Source organism: Mytilus galloprovincialis, chromosome 12 (assembly GCF_965363235.1).
Source record: "Mytilus galloprovincialis chromosome 12, xbMytGall1.hap1.1, whole genome shotgun sequence".
Lineage (NCBI taxonomy): Eukaryota > Metazoa > Mollusca > Bivalvia > Mytilida > Mytilidae > Mytilus > Mytilus galloprovincialis.
The window spans coordinates 40,929,716-40,944,294 of record NC_134849.1 but is presented as its reverse complement, the minus strand read 5'-3'; the positions used below and the strand labels follow the sequence as shown (position 1 = coordinate 40,944,294).

The following is a 14,579-nucleotide window of genomic DNA, read 5'->3' as shown; positions in this document are numbered from 1 at the left end:
GATTCAGCATATCAAAGAACCCCAAGGATTCAATTTTTGTTAAAATCAAAATAAGTTTAATTTTGGACCCTTTGGACCTTAACGTAGACCAATTTGAAAACCGGACCAAAAATTAAGAATCTACACACACAGTTACATTCGGCATATCAAAAAACCCCAATTATTCAATTTTTGATGAAATCAAACAAAGTTTAATTTTGGACCCTTTGGGCCCCTTTTTCTTAAACTGTTGGGACCAAAACTCCCAAAATCAATCCCAACCTTCCTTTTATGGTCATAAACCTTGTGTTTAAATTTCATTGATTTCTATTAACTTATACTAAAGTTATGGTGCAAAAACCAAGAATAATGCTTATTTGGGCTCTTTTTGGCCCCTAATTCCTAAACTGTTGGGACCAAAACTCCCAAAATCGATCCTAACCTTCCTTTAGTGGTCATAAACCTTGTGTTTTTTAATTTCATTGATTTCTATTTACTTATACTAAAGTTATTGTGCGAAAAACCAAGAATAATGCTTATTTGGGCCCTTTTTAGCCCCTAATTTCCGAAACTGTTGGGACCAAAACTCCCAAAATCAATCCCAACCTTCCTTTTATAGTCATAAACCTTGTGTTAAAATTTCATAGATTTCTATTTACTTATACTAAAGTTGTAGTGCAAAAACCAAATGTCTTCTGACGACAATGATGACACAGACGACGACGCCTATGTGATACCAATATACGACCAAAACATTTTCTATTTTTGCGGTCGTATAAAAATTATCAGAAATAGTAGATAGAAATAGTAAATAATGCCCCCACTTTTCGTTATGTAGAATCAATTTTAAACAAGTATACCAATTTTCCCTAATAAATGTACTGATGTATTCATTTGTTTTAATTTTCTAATGCACATTGATCAGTTGATTAATTTTTTTTATCAGAAATAGTAAATAGAAATAGCAAATAATGCCCCCCCCCCACCCCCCCTCCCCCCCTCTTTCTGTATGTAGAATCAATTTTAAACAAGAATAACAATTTTCCTTAATAGAAAATTTAAATCCCACTGATGTCCCGATGATTAAAATCTATTTTTAGCTTTTATTATTTGGATCAGTTATTTTCCATGTCATTTAAATATTTACTGATAAGTTAACTTGAATCAAGTATAGGCATGTCCTAAATAACTTCCTTGTTGGTTGACATTGAACAAACGGTGAAAGAGAACTGAACTTTTGTCATAACAAAATCAACAGGTATCTGGTTAAATTAATAGTTATTTTATTTAATGACTAGGTATAAAATGCAGGGTAATGTGTATGTAACCTATGTGCATACATTGTAAAAAATATGTCTTTTTGTTCAAAGGAGTAGGTTCAGTAAGGTTCTAAAATGTCCCCCTTTTTTAGCGTAAATTTCAAGTTAGGATTTATTGAGCAATATCACAATAAATTATAGCTAATACAAATAAGCCATTTTTTTGAAAATTTACGTTTCTGTGTTTTATAATGATGTAACAAGTTGTACTAATATTGATTTTCCACAAAAAAATAAATGAAAATGGCTAAATTTCCATAGATTATTGGACAGGAAACATAGAGGGCATAAGTCGACAACAAAGATCATTTAAAATAAAGTGTGTAAAGACATGTGATGTCTTTTTTTAATACTTTTTGTCGACGCTCTATGTTTCCTGGTCATGCTGATTATTAAATTGGTTGAAATCCATCTGATTCTGTCAAATTTCAATAAAATCTCTTATCTTAACCTTTTTTGGATGTAAAAATCAACGTGTTAGAATTAAACTTTGACAAAAATAGTTCTATTTAACTTTCTTACACGTCTCCAAGTCAACTTAAAACATTTTTCTGTCTTGTAACATTGAACTTTATAATCAGGGCCAAATATGGTCCTTACGGTACTAACTCCTTTATAATCTACAATGTACCTGTGTGATTGAGAATTATAATAATTATTCAAATTAATTTTGTTGTATGTAATTAACAAGAAACACAGCTAGTGGCCAATACAACAGGGTGAATCAATGCAAGATAAACAAATAAAATATACAGCAACAAACAACAAACATTGAATCATTCAACAAGTCCCTGTTCCTAGTCAGGAGCCTGTAATTAAGTGACTGGACTCACTGGAGTTTGTTGTACATTATATTTGCTTTCGTTCATTTTTATGTCATGGATAAATCAGTGTGTCAAGTTTCTTCTTTGAATTTTTTTACATTGGTCATTTCTGGCCAAATATCATTATCCATTCACCATTACCTATTTGGACCTCGACAAGAATGCAAAATAATTTTTATCTTGGAAATTTTCAGGTCATGGCATCCAGTAAACCTATTCCATGTGGACCTTGTATAGAAGGAAAAGTTACCACTAAAGCTGACATCTGGTGTTACAACTGTGATGAAGGATTGTGTTCAACATGTTCTGGTCATCACAAAAGATATAGATTGTCACGTGATCATACGACTGTTGATATTAAAAGTTATAAACCATCTGTTCGAGCTATCAAAACAGAATGTGACAAACATGGTCAACAGCTCAACTTATATTGCCCGAGTCATTTAATGCCTTGCTGTGATGAATGTATTTCCAATAGTCATTCAAAGTGTATGGGAATAAAAAGTTTAGCTAGCGTTGTGGAAATAACCAAGATTGAAAAAAGAAAAAATCAGTAGAGAAAGATGTCAATTCCATCTTACATATCTTAGATAAAATTGTAAATAACAAATCACAAAACATTAAAAGAGGAGAACAAGAATATAAAAGCATTAAGGAATTCATTGTAAAAATACGCAATGAAATAGATGAACATTTAACCCGCCTAGAGAAGAAGATCTACCAAGAAGCAGATACCATCTTGAATCAGGAAAAATCAAAAGCCACAGATTTAATAGCCGAAATTGAAGGAAAACAGAAAAACTTAAAGAAAATGCAAGACCAACTACATACAGTCATACCTCATGCCTCAAAACTCAAATCATTTCTAGATGTACATCAGATTGAACAACAAGTACATCAATATCAACGATACATAGATGATCTGGAAAAGACGACAGGGCAAAAGAATTTACCATCAAAATGGAGAAAAACAATGAAACAGAAAAGATAATAAAAAAGTTAGGATCCTTAGGAGAATTAACTGTTGTTAAAACAGATATGGATTTGAATAAAGAAACAAGTGTGAGAAGGGAAGCACAAGTAGAATCACAAGAACAATCAAACATAAACAACATGACCATCAACATTGAGAGAAAGATAAAGATCAACATGCGAGATATAAGTGACATGATTTGGCTGATGGATGGAAGACTTATAATAGTGGAATGGTTGAACAAAGTTAACCTACTTACTCCTGATGGCAAACTACTGAAAAAGTTACCTATACCTGGTGAAGCCTGGAGTGTTACACAGATCAATCAGATCACTATAGCCATAACTTATCCTCAGGAGGAAGTCATTAAGATCTTCAATATGGAGAATAAAACAGTAACCAAAGTTATCACATTAGACAAATTTTGCTGTGGATTATCATCATCAGATGATTCTCTTGTTGTAGGTTTGAGTTATGATGAAATCCGTATTATAGACTTGGAAGGAAATACACTAAAGTCAATACAAGTTGAGTGTCAATCAGTCCTGTGGTACTTTGTTTACTGTAATGACAGAGTAATCTATAGTGACTATTATGGTAAAGCAGTATACTGTGTTGATGGATCAGGTAAACAGATCTGGAGATATACACAGGATTTATCAATACCAAGGGGACTTTGTACAGATACTTATGGTAACATTATTGTAGCAGATTCCAACTCTCATAGAATAATAGTTATATCAAAAGATGGAAAGGAGAGTAAAGTACTGCTTAGTGATGGACTGGAGTATCCTACATTTATTTGTTTGAAACATTGTGAATCTTCAGGTTTTATATGTGATGGCTATGGCAAAAACTTGACAAAGTTCAATTTCTTGATTTAAATGAAATATACACTGGGAAGTCCAATGATTTTACCTGACTTTAATAAATGTTCTACAACTAACAACTTGTTATTTCTTTTTATTTAATATCATTATACACAGAATCAGTAAACTTATTTTTTTGTTCAATTTTTACGTAAATTAGGCCCTGGTTTTCTCGTTTGAATTGTTTTAAATTGTCATTTCGGGGCCTTTAATAGCTGACTATGCGGTATGGGCTTTTTTCATTGTTGAAGGCCGTATGGTGACCTATAGTTGTTAATTTCTGTGTTATTTTGGTCTCTTGTAGAGATTTGTCTCATTGGCAATCATCTAATTTTTTATACAAGTCGAGTCTGGTATCAGTTATTTTGGAACATATCCTGTGTTAGATCTCTCCATCATGTTATAATTTTAAACATCTATACTTCTAAAATATTGATATCCAATTTGACAGCTGTCACAATGTTAAAACAGAGATTCAAAGGATACAATGTTAAATAAGAATAATGTAGGACAGATTAAAAACAACACCTCTCTGGTCCTATTGTTTTCCACATTTGACCCCTGGTTGGAAAATTGACCCAGGTTCAAATTTTACGGAGTTCAATTTTCTATATGTCACCAATAGTTTACATGGTATATGTCACATGACGTTTTCAGTTGTAGTTAGAAAACCAGGATGTTTTCAGTTGTAGTTAGATAACCAGGATGGATTCAAATATAAATAGTTTGAAAGCATAGAGAACTGTGCACCTTACAATTGCATTCATGACTGAATCAGATGACAATACAAATACATTGACAAACAAGAATGTGTCCACAGTACACGGATGCCCCACTCGCACTATCATTTTCTATGTTTAGTGGACCGTGAAATTGGAATAAATTCTCTAATTTGGCATTAAAATTAGAATGATCTTATCAAAGGGAACATGTATACTAAGTTTCAAGTTGATTGGACTTCTACTTTATCAAAAACTACCTTGACCAAAAATTTTAACCTGAAATTTGCACTATCATTTTCTATGTTCAGTGAACCGTAAAATTGGGGTCAAAACTATAATTTGGCATTTAAATTAGAAAGATCATATCATAGGGCACATGTATACGAAGTTTCAAGTTGATTGGACTTCAACTTCATCAAAAACTACCTTGACCAAAAACTTTAACCTGAAATTTGCACTATCATTTTCTATGTTCAGTGAACCGTAAAATTGGGGTCAAAACTATAAATTGGCATTTAAATTAGAAAGATCATATCATAGGGCACATGTATACCAAGTTTCAAGTTGATTGGACTTCAACTTCATCAAAAACTACCTTGACCAAAAACTTTAACCTGAAGCGGGACAGACGGACGAACGAACGAACAGACAGACGGACGAACGGACGCACAGACCAGAAAACATAATGCCCCACCTACTATCGTAGGTGGGGCATAAAAATCTGGGCTAAAACACCCTAGTACTTTTCTGGTCCTCAAGGTTTAAACAAGTTTGCACACCCTGAAATGTCTTATTAAAGTTAGGAGATGTGGTATGATTTCCAATGAGACAATTATCAATCAAAGTTGCATGCTTTTTCTTGAACCATAATCAAGTCCTAATTAAGGGGTGAAGGTCAAGTGAACCCTGCCATACAGACATACCTTACAAACATTTCATTCATCAAATGTAGTTAACCTATTGATTAATGTACCTGAAAACATAACAAAACCAATCCAGATGCTCCACAGGGCGCAGCCTTATACGACCGCATAGGTTGAACCCTGAGCGGTTGGGGCAAGTATGGACACAACATTCAAGCTGGATTCAGCTCTAAATTTGGATTGTGATTAAATAGTTGACACAGCATAGGTTTTGGACACAGAATGAATGTGGTCTAATGAACTTAAAATAATTTTGTCTTTGAGCAATCACTATGCTGTTGAATATTAATCCTCTCAAAAAAATGTTTGAAGAAATTTTCTTTTTATTTATGAAATCTGAAATGAGAAAAATTAAACCCCCCCCCCACCATTTTTTTTTTCACATCCCCCTTTCCCTTTTTTCAAAACTGATCTCAATTCAAATTTCTAATGGAGTTTGCAACAATAACTACTCATTTAAATACATCATAAAATATTAAAATGTACCAAAAAGTGCTTGTTATCACTGAATGGTAAAGAGTGTTTTAATTTATCAGTTGGTAGTAAAAGTGAATATACATTGTGCATTGTATAAAACAATGATTTAAGTTGATTCAACTACTATTCTGGACAAAGAAAGATAACTCCAATCAATTGAAATTTCTTGCTATTGCACAATATTGTGCAATTAGATATTTCTTGCTATTGCGCAATACTGTGCAATTGAAAATATTTGCTATTGCACAATACTGTGCAATTGAAGATTTCTTGCTATTGCACAATACTGTGCAATTGAACATTTTTTGCTATTGCACAATACTGTGCAATTGAAGATTTCTTGCTATTACTGAATACTGTGCAATTGAAAATTTCTTGCTATTGCACAATACTTAATATAATAATTTTGGATCCTGATTTGAACCAACTTGAAAACTGGGCTCATAATCAAAAATCTAAGTACATGATTAAATTCAGCATATCAAAAAAGCCTAAGAATTCAATTTTTATTAAAATCAAACTTAGTTTAATTTTGGACACTTTGGTATTTAATGTAGACCAATTTGAAAACAGGACTAAAAATTAGGAATCTACATACACAGTTAGATTTGGCATATCAAAGAACCCCAATTATTCAATTTTTGATGAAATCAAACAAAGTTTAATTTTGGACCCCGATTTGGACCAACTTGAAAACTGGGCCAATAATCAAAAATCTAAGTACATTTTTAGATTCAGCATATCAAAGAACCCCAAGGATTCAATTTTTGTTAAAATCAAACTAAGTTTAATTTTGGACCCTTTGGACCTTAATGTAGACCAATAGGAAAACGGGACCTAAAATTAAGAATCTACATACACAGTTAGATCCGGCATATCAAAGAACCCCAATTATTCAATTTTTGATGAAATCAAACAAAGTTCAATTTTGGACCCTTTGGGCCCCTTATTCCTAAAAACCTGTTGGGACCAAAAGTCCCAAAATCAAACACAACCTTCCTTTTATGGTCATAAACCTTGTGTTTAAATTTTAAAGATTTCTATTACTTATACTAAAGTTATGGTGCGAAAACCAAGAATAATGCTTACTTGGGCCCCTTTTTGGCCCCTAATTCCTAAACTGTTCAGACCTCAACTCCCAAAATCAATCCCAACCTTCCTTTTGTGGTCATAAACCTTGTGTTTAAATTTCATTGATTTCTATTTACTTATACTAAAGTTATTGTGCGAAAACCAAGAATAATGCTTACTTGGGCCCTTTTTTGGCCCCTAATTCCTAAACTGTTTGAACTAACACTCCCAAAATCAATCCCAAGCTTCCTTTTGTGGTCATAAACCTTGTGTCAAAATTTCATAGATTTCTATTTTCATAAACTAAAGTTATAGTGCGAAAACCAAGAAAATGCTTATTTGGGCCCTTTTTGGACCCTAATTCCTAAAATTTTGGGACCAAAACTCCCAAAATCAATCCCAACCTTCCTTTTGTGGTTATAAACCTTGTGTTAAAATTTCATAGATTTCTATTCATTTTTACTAAAGTTAGAGTGCGAAAACTAAAAGTATTCGGACGACAACGACGACGCAGGACGACGACGCCAACGTGATAGCAATATACGACGAAAAATTAAAATTTTTGCGGTCGTATAAAAATGTATATTAAGTTTCACCTAAACACTGATTGAAGAAGTTATTGGATTTAGACCAGGGAAGTTGTAATACATGAATATCATTGCACATGATTCACTATCATCTTAACTTTGGTAAACGACGCCTATTACAAACACATATATACCAGCTAACATAAACCTATGGCAAGCCGTTTAGCTATTTATTCCAGTTTCAAATTATCTAATAATATATCAGATATCTTATATGACATATAAGATTTGTATAATATATAAGATTTATATAATATATAAGATTTATATAAGATATCTTATATATAAATTCATTTTTAAAAGCTATCTTATATATCATATGAGATATCTTATACTTTATCCATCAGGCATGGAGTAAGCGTAATCAGTAATTGTAATCAGCTGTAATCGATTACATTTTGCAGTGTAATCCTATGTAATCAGTAATCATGCCATTTCTGATTACAAGTAATCGTAATGTAATCAATTACATTGCAAAAAACAGGTGTAATCATGATTACTTTTAGATTAGGCCAATTAAAATTAATAGCTAGATTTTCATCCCCGCCCGCCCCGATTTTTTTTATTTAACAAAAATAGGATTTCCGGATTTTGTTCATGTCCGTTACCGGGAACCATCGATAATTTCATTTCATTTAATACTTCCTGTTTCAAATTTCGTTTTTGTATTTCTTCAAGTAATCTAACGAAAATGATTAAGTCGACATATTCTGCTGCTCTATGATGACAACATCATCTACCGAGAATAGAGATTGATATCGAGAAGGGCATGAAATATTCGAGTTAGGAGTAAAACGCCTTGTCCTTGAACGCAAATTGCGGTATTCACAAGTGAATCGAAAACAGTGTTTTTTACTTTATTTATACAGTGACTTTGCGTCAGGAAATTTGGACTGAATGATATCCAAAGCGCAAGAATTGTAGAACAAAAAGGTACAAAAAACATGACTGGAAAATTGACACAAGCACGAACTTGTTTGATCAATGACCGTATATTGAGAAAAAAAAGTCGACAAACACGCATTTTAATTATAACAAGCCCTTATATTTACCCATGGCTGTTGTTTTTGTTGATAAACAGCAAACACCCTCTGTTACTGTCCCAATACCCTCAATTTAGTCATTAAACAACAACTACTTTTTGGTTAAGTTCATGTTTTACATCATATAAATTACTTTCAACACCGAGTTAAAATTTTATTCTGTACTTATAATACTTGTGTTGCATACAATTGTACCAATACATGTTATTGATTTTATGGGAACTACAAACCATTGCTTAGAAAACAAAATAAATTTGGTGTAGGTATAGTCCAACTGAAGAGAGCATTTCTCTTCTTTTTGATGTATACTATAAATAGGTTTCTAAAGCGGCAATTACATGTATAACAGTTGTTGCCAATCAGGGATTTTTATTTAAGAGTTTAAAAAATAGTGTAGGATTCCTTATACAGCATGTATATACGTTATACAACTTGTTTTCCACTAGCATATACTCCGCGGTATGAAGAACTCGTGACGAGGGTTTTATATGAAATAAAATTTAAAAAATAAAAGCCTCCCACCCGCCCCATTTTTTTTAAAAATTTGGATGAAAATCTACTAATTAATTTTAGTTGGCCTTACTTTAAGATTACATTTATATGATTTCTTGTTGATTACAAATCTTGTATATATGAAAAGAGTTTTTTGATTGACAAGATGAAAATAAGAAAATGTAAAGCTTGAATGAACAAGAATGTGTCCCCAGTACACGAATGCCCCACTCGCACTTTCATTTTCTATGTTCAGTGGACCGTGAAATTGGGGTAAACCCTCTTATTTGGCATTAAAATTAAAAAGATCATATCATAGGGAACATATATACTAAGTTTGAAGTCGATTGGACTTCAACTTCATCAAAAACTACCTTGACCAAAAACTTTAACCTGAAGCGGGACAGACGGACGAACGAACGAACAGACGGACGGACGAACGGACGCACAGACCAGAAAACATAATGCCCCTCTACTATCGTAGGTGGGGCATAAAAATCATGAAACTAGTATTCACAATGATGGGACCTTGTTTAATGTGATGTCAGAAGTTTCATTTATACAAAATATCTTTATTACAATAAACTGTTTCTAAATTCAAAGAGAAATGTATATACTTTCCTAAGTTACAAAGCTGTTTTGTGTTTCCACCTGACAATAATTCTATTAATCATTAATTAGATCAAGTATTAAAAATTTTCAAACAAATAATGACAATCAACCACTTTTAACTTTATTGATATTGCTATTAAGACAAAAAAACAAGAGGCTCTCAAGAGCCTGAATCACTCACCTTAATTCTTTTGGTTAAATCTCTCATCAATGATTATTTTGGCTTTTCAATTTATTTTTTTTGGATCGTCCTATTTTCTTCAAAAGCCAAAAAAAATAATCATTTTCTCCTATGTTCTATTTTAGCCATAGGAGCTATGTTTCTTGACATACAAGGAAATAAAATATAAAATTTATACTAGATACTCTGAAACTCATTTAGCCTTAGTTTGGCTGAAATTGATACAGCAGTTTCAAAGGAGAAGATTTTTTAAAGTAAGTCAACATGATGAACAAATTGTGAAAAAAGTCTTTCAAGGGCAATAACTCCTTAAGGGGTCAATTGACAATTTTGGTCAAATTGACTTAATTGAAGATCTTACTTTGCTGAACATTATTGCTGTTTACAGTTTATTTCTATCTATAATTATATTCAAGATAATAAACAAAAACAGCAAAATTTCCTTAAAATTACCAATTCAGGGGCAGCAACCCAACAACAGGTTGTCTGATTCATCTGAAAATTTCAGGGCAGATAGATCTTGACCTGATAAACAATATTACCAAACGTCAGATTTGCTCTAAATGCTTTGGTTTTTGAGTTATAAGCCAAAAACTGCATTTGACCCCTATGTTCTATTTTTAGCAATGGCGACCATGTTTGTTGATAGATCATAACTTTGGATACAATTTACAAACTAAATACCCTAAGGAACATTCAGTTAAAGTTTGGAAGTATTTGGCCCAGTAGTTTCAGAGGAGAAGATTTTTGTAAAAGATTACTAAGATTTACGAAAAATGGTTAAAAATTGACTATAAAGGGCTATAACTCCTAAAGGGGTCAACTGACCACTTCCGTCATGTTGACTTATTTGTAAATCTTACTTTGCTGAACATTATTGCTGTTTACAGTTTATCTCTATCTATAATAATATTCAAGATAATAACCAAAAACAGCAAAATTTCTTTAAAATTACCAATTATGGGGCAGTAACCCAACAACAGGTTGTCTGATTCATCTGAAAATTTCAGGGCAGATAGATCTTGACCTGATAAACAAGATTATCCCATGTCAGATTTGCTCTAAATGCTTTGGTTTTTGAGTTATAAGCCAAAAACTGCATTTGACCCCTATGTTCTATTTTTAGCAATGGCGACCATGTTTGTTGATAGATCACAACTTCTGATACAATTTACAAACTAGATACCCTAAGGAACATTCAGTTAAAGTTTGGAAGTATTTGGCCCAGTAGTTTCAGAGGAGAAGATTTTTGTAAAAGATTACTAAGATTTACGAACTAGTGGCTCTAAAGAGCCTGTGTCACTCACCTTGGTCCATGTGAATATTAAACAATGGACACAGATGGATTCATGACAAAATTGTGTTTTGGTGATGGTGATGTGTTTGTAGATCTTACTTTACTAAACATTCTTGCTGCTTACAATTATCTCTATCTATAACAGTACTTTCTGTGGAAAATGTTATTGAAAATCTTCAAATTTTAAGAAAATTGTTAAAAATTGACTATGAAGGGCAATAACTCCTTAGGGGGTCAATTGACTATTTTGGTCAGACTGACTTATTTTTAGTTCTTACTTTGCTGTACATTATTGCTGTTTACAGTTTATCTCTATCTATAATAATATTCAAGATAATAACAAAAAAACAGCAAAATTTCCTCAAAATTACCAATTCAGGGGCAGCAACCTAACAACCGATTATCCGATTCATCTGAAAATTTCAGGGCAGATAGATCGTGACCTGATCAACAATTTTACTTCCTCTCAGATTTGCTCTTAATGCTTTGGATTTTGAGTTATAAGCCAAAAACTGCATTTTACCCCCATGTTCTATTTTTAGCCAAGGTGGCCATCTTGGTTTGTTGGCCGAGTTACCGGACACATTTTTTTAACTAGATACCCAATGATGATTATGGCTAAGTTTGGTTAAATTTGGCACAGTAGTTTCAGAGGAGAAGATTTTTCTAAAAGATTACTAAGATTTACGAAAAATGGTTAAAAAATTGACTATAAAGGGCAATAACTCCTAAAGTGGTCAACTGACCATTTTGGTCATCTAGACTTATTTGTAGATCTTACTTTGCTGAACATTATTGCTGTTTACAGTTTATCTCTATCTATAATATTATTCAAGATAATAACCAAAAACAGCAAAATTTCCTTAAAATTACCATTTCAGGGGCAGCAACCCAACAACGGAATGTCAGATTCATCTGAAAATTTCAGGGCAGATAGATCTTGACCTGATGAACAATTTTACTGGTGTCAGATTTGCTCTAAATGCTTTGGTTTTTGAGTTATAAGCCAAAAACTGCATTTTACCCCTATGTTCTATTTTTAGCCATGGCGGCCATCTTGGTTGGTTGGGCGGGGCACCGGACATATTTTTTAAACTAGATACCCCAATGATGATTATGGCCAAGTTAAGTTAAATTTGACCCAGTAGTTTCAGAGGAGAAGATTTTTCTAAAAGATTACTAAGATTTACGAAAAATGGTTAAAAATTGACTATAAAGGGCAATAACTCCTAAAGTGGTCAACTGACCATTTTGATCATGTTGACTTATTTGTAGATCTTACTTTGCTGAACATTATTGCTGTTTACAGTTTATCTCTATCTATAATAATATTCAAGATAATAAACAAAAACAGCAAAATTTCTTTAAAATTACCATTTCAGGGGCAGCAACCCAACAACGAAATGTCCGATTCATCTGAAAATTTCAGGGCAGATAGATCTTGACCTGTTGAACAATATTACCCCATGTCAGATTTGCTCTAAATGCTTTGGTTTTTGAGTTATAAGCCAAAAACTGCATTTTACCCCTATGTTTTATTTTTAGCCATGGCGGCCATTTTGGTTGGTTGGCCGGGTCACCGGACACATTTTTTAAACTAGATACCCCAATGATGATTGTGGCCAAGTTTGGTTAAATTTGGCCCCGTAGTTTCAGAGGAGAAGATTTTTGTAAAAGTTAACACAGGACGACGACGGACTACGACGACGACGACGACGGACGCTGGACGCCAAGTGATGAGAAAAGCTCACTTGGCCCTTAGGGCCAGGTGAGCTAAAAATGGTTAAAAATTGACTATAAAGGGCAATAACTCCTAAAGGGGTCAACTGACCATTTCCGTCATGTTGACTTATTTGTAAATCTTACTTTGCTGAACATTATTCCTGTTTACAGTTTATCTCTATCTATAATAATATTCAAGATAATAACCAAAAACAGCAAAATTTCCTTAAAATTACCAATTCAGGGGCAGCAACCCAACAACGGGTTGTCTGATTCATCTGAAAATTTCAGGGCAGATAGATCTTGACCTGATAAACAATATTACCCCTGTCAGATTTGCTGTAAATGCTTTGGTTTTTGAGTTATAAGCCAAAAACTGCATTTGACCCCTATGTTCTATTTTTAGCAATGGGGACCATGTTTGTTGATAGATCAAAACTTCGGATACAATTTATAAATAAGATACCCTAAGGAACATTCAGTTAAAGTTTGAAAGTATTTGGCCCAGTAGTTTCAGAGGAGAAGATTCTTGAAATAGTTTACGACGACAGACGACGGACGACAGACGACGGACGACGACGGACGCCAAGTGATGGCATAAGCTCACTTGTCCCTTTGGGACAGGTGAGCTAAAAATTAATACCCAAGCTCACCTATTGTTTGTTAAAAAAAATGGAAGTAGTGATTAACACCTGTAAAAACATTAATGGATGTGTCAATTATGTCCCAACAGACAATAAAACTATACTGAATTGATTTTTCCTTATTTGTTCAGGTTTTATGTTAATTAGGCAGTTGGTTAAAATTTGTGGAAAAAAAGTTATATCTTTAACATAGAGAAGGACACTTATCTATAGCTATTTTATCATATTACACATGTTACACTGTACTTATCTATAAATTCTTTTAAATAAGATGAATAAGTTAGGACTTTTAAAAAAATCACCAAAATTAGCTTTTTTGTGAGGATAAAAAATATTAAAAAAACTTTGATATTGCAATATACAATGTAATCATAAGTAATCTAAAGTAATCATGATTACTTTAAAGAAAAGTAATCTAATGTAATCGATTACATATGAAATAGGGTGTAATTGAAATGTAATCGATTACATTTTATTAGCAAAGTAATTGTAATTTAATCGATTACATTTAAAGTAATCGACCCCATCCCTGTTATCCATACTGATGACATCGTATTCCGGGGGTCATTTCAGGAATGGTCTATCATCAACATTATTTTCAACAAAAACATAACTGGCTCTATTGGGCAATCTGCTTTTACGAGGTCGGCGCCCATTAAAATTTATTCATCAATGTTATAAAAAAATTTTAATTTGCTCTTTGCCGAGGTCTGCTGTGACACCCATTTTGACAAAAAGCATGTTTTTTATCAACCTGCTGAGCGATCTACTTTTATGAGATCAAATACTCCCATAACATTTTAATCAATTGAATCCAGCTGCTAAATTGTTTACCTCATGTTGA

The 14,579-nt window shown here is 32.8% G+C and overlaps 1 protein-coding gene and 1 long non-coding RNA gene across 2 annotated transcripts in view; one reads left to right on the top strand and one right to left on the bottom strand.

Annotated features, from left to right (window-relative positions):
- The window catches only part of LOC143053587 (gamma-tubulin complex component 5-like), a 75,762-nt gene that overhangs the window by 17,348 nt on the left and 43,835 nt on the right, over positions 1-14,579 (bottom strand). The gene's annotated exons all lie outside the window — the stretch shown is intronic.
- On the top strand, positions 1,143-4,095 carry LOC143053586 (uncharacterized). The gene is made up of 2 exons (XR_012971421.1): positions 1,143-1,237; positions 2,317-4,095. It is a non-coding gene; the product is annotated as an uncharacterized LOC143053586 (long non-coding RNA).